This window comes from Myzus persicae, unplaced genomic scaffold (genome assembly GCF_001856785.1).
Source record: "Myzus persicae strain clone G006 unplaced genomic scaffold, MPER_G0061.0, whole genome shotgun sequence".
Taxonomy (NCBI): Eukaryota; Metazoa; Arthropoda; class Insecta; order Hemiptera; family Aphididae; genus Myzus; species Myzus persicae.
The window spans coordinates 3,306-10,334 of NW_019101379.1; the positions used below are offsets into that span (position 1 = coordinate 3,306).

Genomic DNA, 7,029 nt, shown 5'->3' on the forward strand with positions numbered 1-7,029 from the left:
TCCCCAGCCCCGCCATATTGGAAATTGGAAATTTTTTTTTTTCATTCGAATGTGCTACATTAGTGCCGTTTGTTCTACTTGGTCCCGCGTTTGTGCTGACTCCCTAGCCCGGTGAATTCAAATTTTAAGTATAGTTTAAGAAATGTTAAGCCAAAATAACAAAAAAATTAAATTAAAAATTAAAAATTAGTCGATTCTTGATACACACTATCAATTAATGTTTAGTTAAAATGCAATTTCTTAGTTGAATGAATTGCTAATCTAATGAGTAATTATATATTGTAGTATATATTGTATATTATTATTTTATTATTTCCCCATTTCCATGTCCTGATATCAATTGCTTATCTACAATACCATATTATAATTAAATAATAGTTGAAACAATTTAATTTTATGCATAGTAAAGATGATAGTATTCATTACAATAACATTGTAGGCATAAAAAAAAATCTAACAAACTTTGTAAGAAATATAAAATAATAATAAAAAAAACATAATAGTAATTATAAAATAAAAATAATGATAATGCCTTTCATATATTATATAAGTATTAACAGTTGAAACAATTTAATTGTATGCATAGTAAAGATGATAGTATTCATTACAATAACATTGTAGATATAAAAAAAAATCTAACAAACTTTGTAAGAAATATAAAATAATAATAAAAAAAACATAATAGTTATTTAATAATAATTTTAGTTCTTCCTTGAAAAAGTAATAGTAAAATATAAAATTAAAATAATGATATCTATGTCCTCCATATATATTACATAGGTAAGTATTATATTGCAAATGTATATATTAAATATAACATTTAAACAGTGTAAATAATCATTTCTGCATTAACAACTATAGTGTCTTTACATTTCTGTGGGCTATTGTTATAATCATCATATAATTCCCATTTGTTTAACCCTTCGCGAAAACAATATGACGTATAATGACCAATACTATCTACAGTTATATGTGTTGGTTTTATGAAATGTATGACACCACGAAGTTTGTATATTTGACTTTTAATTGTGATAAAAGCTGGTATATCTTTTAATTGTATTTGTATTCCTAAAACATATGAATTTTGGTCTTGAATTAATTCAACATCTGGGTGGTCGGTGTCAGGAATTTTCGCTAAATCTATGTTGGGCGTGGTCATTATTAAAATGTGTTCTAAGTACCTGTAACGCGTAAATCAAATTTCTAATTAGTAATGATAAAAAAGTAATTCTAAAACAAACATGAGGATATATTCTATATACCTCTTCTATTTAAAATGTTCCCAATCAAACTGTCAAATTATGTCTTATAATATTCTGATTTATATGAAATTATCTTTAAATAGTTACCTACTTATATAATATATTATCATGATTTTTATGGGTCCGAAATGTCTTCATTTTTACTTAATTATAAACTCCCGAAAGCATAGAGTATCCAAGACGAGATACTACGTATAAGTGTAGTATAATATAAATGAATAAATAAAAGTGAAGTTAAATTTACACAGAACAAATCAAAAATAAAACATAGGTAAATATAATATTACTTTATTTATATAAAAAGTATATAATAGTTATAAAATATAAGTATTCTTTATAAGAAGAAGGAGGTCAAGGATATTTTAGTTCTCTAGAATTAAGACTTCTTTGAAAATTTATATTTTTTATATTAATTATCTATAGATGAATAACTACACATGTACCTATACTAGATATTTTGCCTTCCTACAGGATTAAGTATATGTATGCCTTAATTATTATATTAATTTGGTAAATATATGTGAAGTACACAACTTGAATAGAATACTTAGTAAGTCCAATTATTTTTAAATGGCTGTAGTTCACTATATTATTTTATAAAAAAAAAATATTCTTACTTGTATGGATTAGTTAAACGACGATTGCATTGGATGCATTTGTTTACATTTCCGTCAGCTATGAGCAGCATGTTTAGATTTTGAATATCATTCACGTTTATTAGAATTGGCTGCTGGTTAATTTGCTGACGTGGGCAACTGATGCAATTCTGGGTGTCCACGCGAGATGGCCAAGTTTCTAATAAATTTCTCGCCATGACTTCAATGGTGGTGTCAGCTTGAATGCAGATCAACTGCTCTGAAAGTTCTTTCAGATTACATATTTCCTTTAATATCATCGACCGTTTTCGGTATGTCTGTACATTAATTCCGTCTTTAATAACATTAGTTATAAGTTTAAAAATTATATAATCACTATTGGAATTAACGAACTCATCATTATATTTACTGTCACGGTAGCTTGTACATAATATATGAAAGATAGAATCAAATGCACATGTATTTGAAGAAATGTAAAATTTACCATCAATCTGGATATTTTTGAGATTTGAGCGGTTCCCATTTTTAAGAACTCCAATTACGGGAGATTTTATTTTGCTGGAATCATTATAAAACAATATTGTTGGATCTTTTTGTAAATAATTTGATCTCTTTTTATTATTTTCCGTCTCTCCTCTCCAGTTTTCTTCTGCGTTTAGCTCATTTCTCGCATGATCGAACGACTTGCTCTTACATTGGTGACAAATCCGTTTCTCACCAAATCCTTCTTCTTCTCCAAGTATGTTATAAGAACATACATCTATTATGTGCACAGCTTTCTTACATAAGTTACATTTATGTGCACCGGTTGGTTTATGACCGTTAATACAAACCATACAAATGTTATCATTTCCAGCACACTGTGATGGTATTGGTTGGTTTTTGTCATGGTGTAAATATTGTGGTTGACCTACATTTTCTTCAGTTTGAATTTCTATATTTTCATCAACATTTATTGTACGTACATCTTCATCTGCATCTTCCATTTGTTGATCCTCATAAGCTTGCATTTGGGAATTTTCTCCTAGTTCCATTTGTATATTTTCATCAACATTTTTGTCATCATTATTTTCTTGATTATAAATATCTGATGCAACTAAATTCATTGTACCTGTAAAAGAGTTGATATGAGTTGTTAAAAATCGATCAATTCTTAATGGAAGTGTAGTATGTTTAAAAACCCTATTCTTAGGTTAGAATAAAATTTAATTGACTTTCAGACGATGCACTTGTTTCTGTAATATTACTTTATATTATTTCTTGTAATTAAGTGAACATAATTATACATTATGAGATAGTCAGTGTAATACAACGTGTTTACTCACTACCCAGGGTTTTGTAGATATAAATATCTACACATATTCAAGCCACAAAATATAGGATACCCTTATTTTTCTGTTAAGATTATTGTAATAGGTAGGTATTTATTAAATTCCTATATTATTAGAGATCTATAAAAATTCTTAATACTCAATACATGAAATTCCTAATTAACTAAATCACTAAATCTAAAACATTAATATTAGGTAGGTACCTGGCTAATTACAACCAAGATTTTTTTTTATGAGCTATAATTTACCATTTACATTTTTTTTTTTTTTTGATAAAATCAAACATTTGATTTTTGTTGTTTTATATTTGAGATGAACTGGATACTATATTAAATCTTCTGATGGTTGTATGTACACATACATTTGCATACTTTGGATGCAGTGATATAATTAGTATCTACATGTAAATACCTATAAATAGCGTCACTTATAAAAAATGAATTACTGATATTTAGGCAAACATGCATACCTACCTACCTACCTACCTACCTATTATTATATATTAAAATATCTACGCTGACAGACCATTTCCGCTCAGAATCATTCATGCAGATAGAATTTTTCCTTATTATGGAGAATGTACTGAGAAGTTTTTACCTTCAACCCAAGACCCAACCAAAGTCAAAATAATATAAATATAATTAATATTGCCTACTAAAAACCACTCTCAAATTTGAATTTCTAAGTTTTTACTACTTCAAAAGGTGATGGTAGACGTACAAATAATTTTTTTGATGATAATAATAGTAATAAATTATAATAATATTTATTATTATTATTGTAGATAGGTTCTCACTATTTTATAATATTATTAATATCTACAATTATTATTTATTTTTAATTAATAGAAATACTTACCACACAATAAGATAGTACAATGCTAAATATGAAATTATTTTTTAAAATCAAGTTGGGACTGTTGTAGATACACCTGTAATTAATTGTTAAAAACTGTCATTTATTAATTATTATCAAGTAAAAAAAATATCTAAATAATCTTATAAGTTACTTACCGTTTTTTGTCAAATTCAATACAAATAAAACTACGCAATACACAATACAACTATGCTGTACAACAGTAAAGATAGAAATGATTAAGCAATTATGGAATATCGATTAAAATAGTTTTAAAGAGAAAGAATGAAAAATCTAAATATAATTTATTACCAAATCTTCTTCTTAATATATAAAATGGTAAGGTCTCGAGTCTTTTCCTCCCGGAACCGAAGACTCTTTTCCGTTTCTTCCACGGGCGTTCGCTTCCCGGCCAATGGGAGCGCGAAAAAATATCGATCCATAGCCATAATCGATTCATTCAACTAAGAAAAAGAAATTGCATTTTTACTAAACATTAATTGATAGTGTGTATCAAGAATCGACTAATTTTTAATTTTTAATTACATTTTTTTGTTATTTTGGCTTCACATTTCTTAAACTATACTTAAAATTTGAATTCACTGGGCTAGGGAGTCAGCACAAACGCGGGACCAAGTAGAACAAACGGCACTAACGTAGCACAGTCGAATGAAAAAAAAAATTTCCAAGTTCCAATATGGCGGGTCTGGGGAAATGGACCTGTCTCCGATGACCGTGCTCGACGGGAAATGTTTATTTTGAGCTGTATCGCCGTATCACTGGTATCTGTTTACAGTGTTAGACCCTAGACACAATATTTACGATTTAATAAAAATAATATATATATATATATTATTTATATTTCATAATCCATATTAATTTTATTATGTGTTTTTAATAATTGCCTTAATAATTTATTTTTTCCCTATTGTATACTTGAACCCATTCTCGCTGTATAGGTTATACATTAAGCTTAAGCAAATTTTTCTTGAGATTAATTCTTGATTAATTGATTATTTTACGATTTTAATTTTATAGTTAATAATTAAATGTAAAATAATTAAATAATTTGTACACTCTACTCAATAGGCTTACAAAAGAACTAAATTCGGAGAAAAGTTTAGATCATTTCGTTGTCAGTGGTATACAGAATGTGATTGGTTAGAGTATAGTGTTCAACGTAATGCTGCATTCTGTTTTGTTTGTCGTATTTTTGGACCAGAGAATAGTGAAGATGCATGGACTAGGACTGGCTTCAACAATTGGAAAAAAGTAAGTACTCATAGGTACCTTAAAATACTTATTTAAGGACTTAAGGCTACCTACCTAGTACCTATTGGAACTAATACATTTGAGTACCTATATAGTGAGTTGTGAGTACCGAATACTTAGGTACTTATTATAGGCTATGTATAGAACCATTAGAACCTATAATCTATATATTTAATATCTGTATTCTAAAACCTATTTTTGTGCAATTTGTACAACAACAGCACACACAATTTATTAAAGATTCCTTTTAATAACTGATAGTGGAAGACATTTTTAAGTTTAATTTTGCATATTTTGTATTTTGTATTTGTGTATATGATTAAATATTATTATTTCAAATAATGCTTTTAATAATTCTAAAAACAACACTTAAAATGTTTTGATATACCAATATTATGTCTACCTATTTGTATGTCAGTTAATAGTGAAACTTAAAAGTCATTTAGCTACTATCAACCATAAAACAAATGAATCGAAGATGATGGCATATAAGTCAAGTGAAAAAACTGGATAAGTTGTTACTCAATTGTCTAGTTTTCATAAAGAAGAAGTCGCAAGAAATTGCAAGTATATGTCAAGCTTAATTGAAATAATTTTGTACATTGCAAAACAAGGCATTGCACTAAGAGGACATAATGAAGGAACTGATTCAATAAATCAAGGTAAATAATAGGTGTCTGAAAATATTTAGTACTTGAACTTAGTTTAATAAACAATATTTTAAACATATAATATAGGTAATTTTAAAGAATTATGCAATGTAGTTTTTTCAAAGTTTATGCCAGAATTTCAAAGCTTTTATCAAAAAAAAAATAAACTTGACCAGCTGGAAAATTCAAGAAGAACTTATTAAAATTAGTGCTGACTTGGTAACAGAAACTATTGTTGGACAAATTCTTGACACTGGACATTTTGCTCTAATGGTTGATGAGGCTAGGTCTCATAAACAAGAACAATTGTCTGTTTGTGTGCGTTATGCAGTTGGCCTCGACATTTATGAAAGATTTTTACAATTTGTTGATGTTTCTTGTGGCCAGAATGCCAATCAAATTGTTTCTGCTATTTACAGTAGTTTTAAAAATTGTAATTTAAACATGGATACACTAAATATTGTGGCACAATCGTATGATGGTGCCAGTGTGATGTCTGGCCATATCGGAGGTGTCCAAGCCAAAATTAAAGAAGATTATCCTTATGCAATATACACACATTGTATGGCCCACAGGTTGAACTTAGTTGTTGTGGACTTGTGTAAAGAAATTAAGGTAATTTTTTAAGTTTAAGTATATTATTAATTTATTTTAACTAAAATATAATTTAGGTATTTGAAGTTTTTAATTTGTATAATATTACAACCTATTTTTTGTAGAATGCTCGTTGTGTTTTTAATACGTTAGAAATGGTATACGTTCATTTTGCTCGTCCATCTAACAATACGAAACTCGGTAAAATTCAATTGGATCTAGGATTAAAAAAAGGAAGTATCCTCAGAGTATGTGACACTCGGTGGGTGTGCCGATTTAAAAATTGTGAAGCAATGATAAGTAATTACACTGCTATATTAGAATATTTAAGTAACGAGATTGAAGAGCAATCTGATAAAGATGTTGTCGAAGCAATAGGTATTAAATATTTTAAATTTTCACTATTCATTATAGAAATAATAAAAATTTTGTTTTTTCAGAAATAACATAATAAAAGTTTAGACAATGG

At 27.6% G+C, this 7,029-nt stretch overlaps 1 pseudogene; it reads left to right on the forward strand.

Annotated features, from left to right (window-relative positions):
* The first annotated feature begins 3,759 nt into the window (after positions 1 to 3,759).
* LOC111028901 lies at positions 3,760 to 6,938 on the forward strand (annotated as a pseudogene).
* Positions 6,939 to 7,029: the final 91 nt, after the last annotated feature.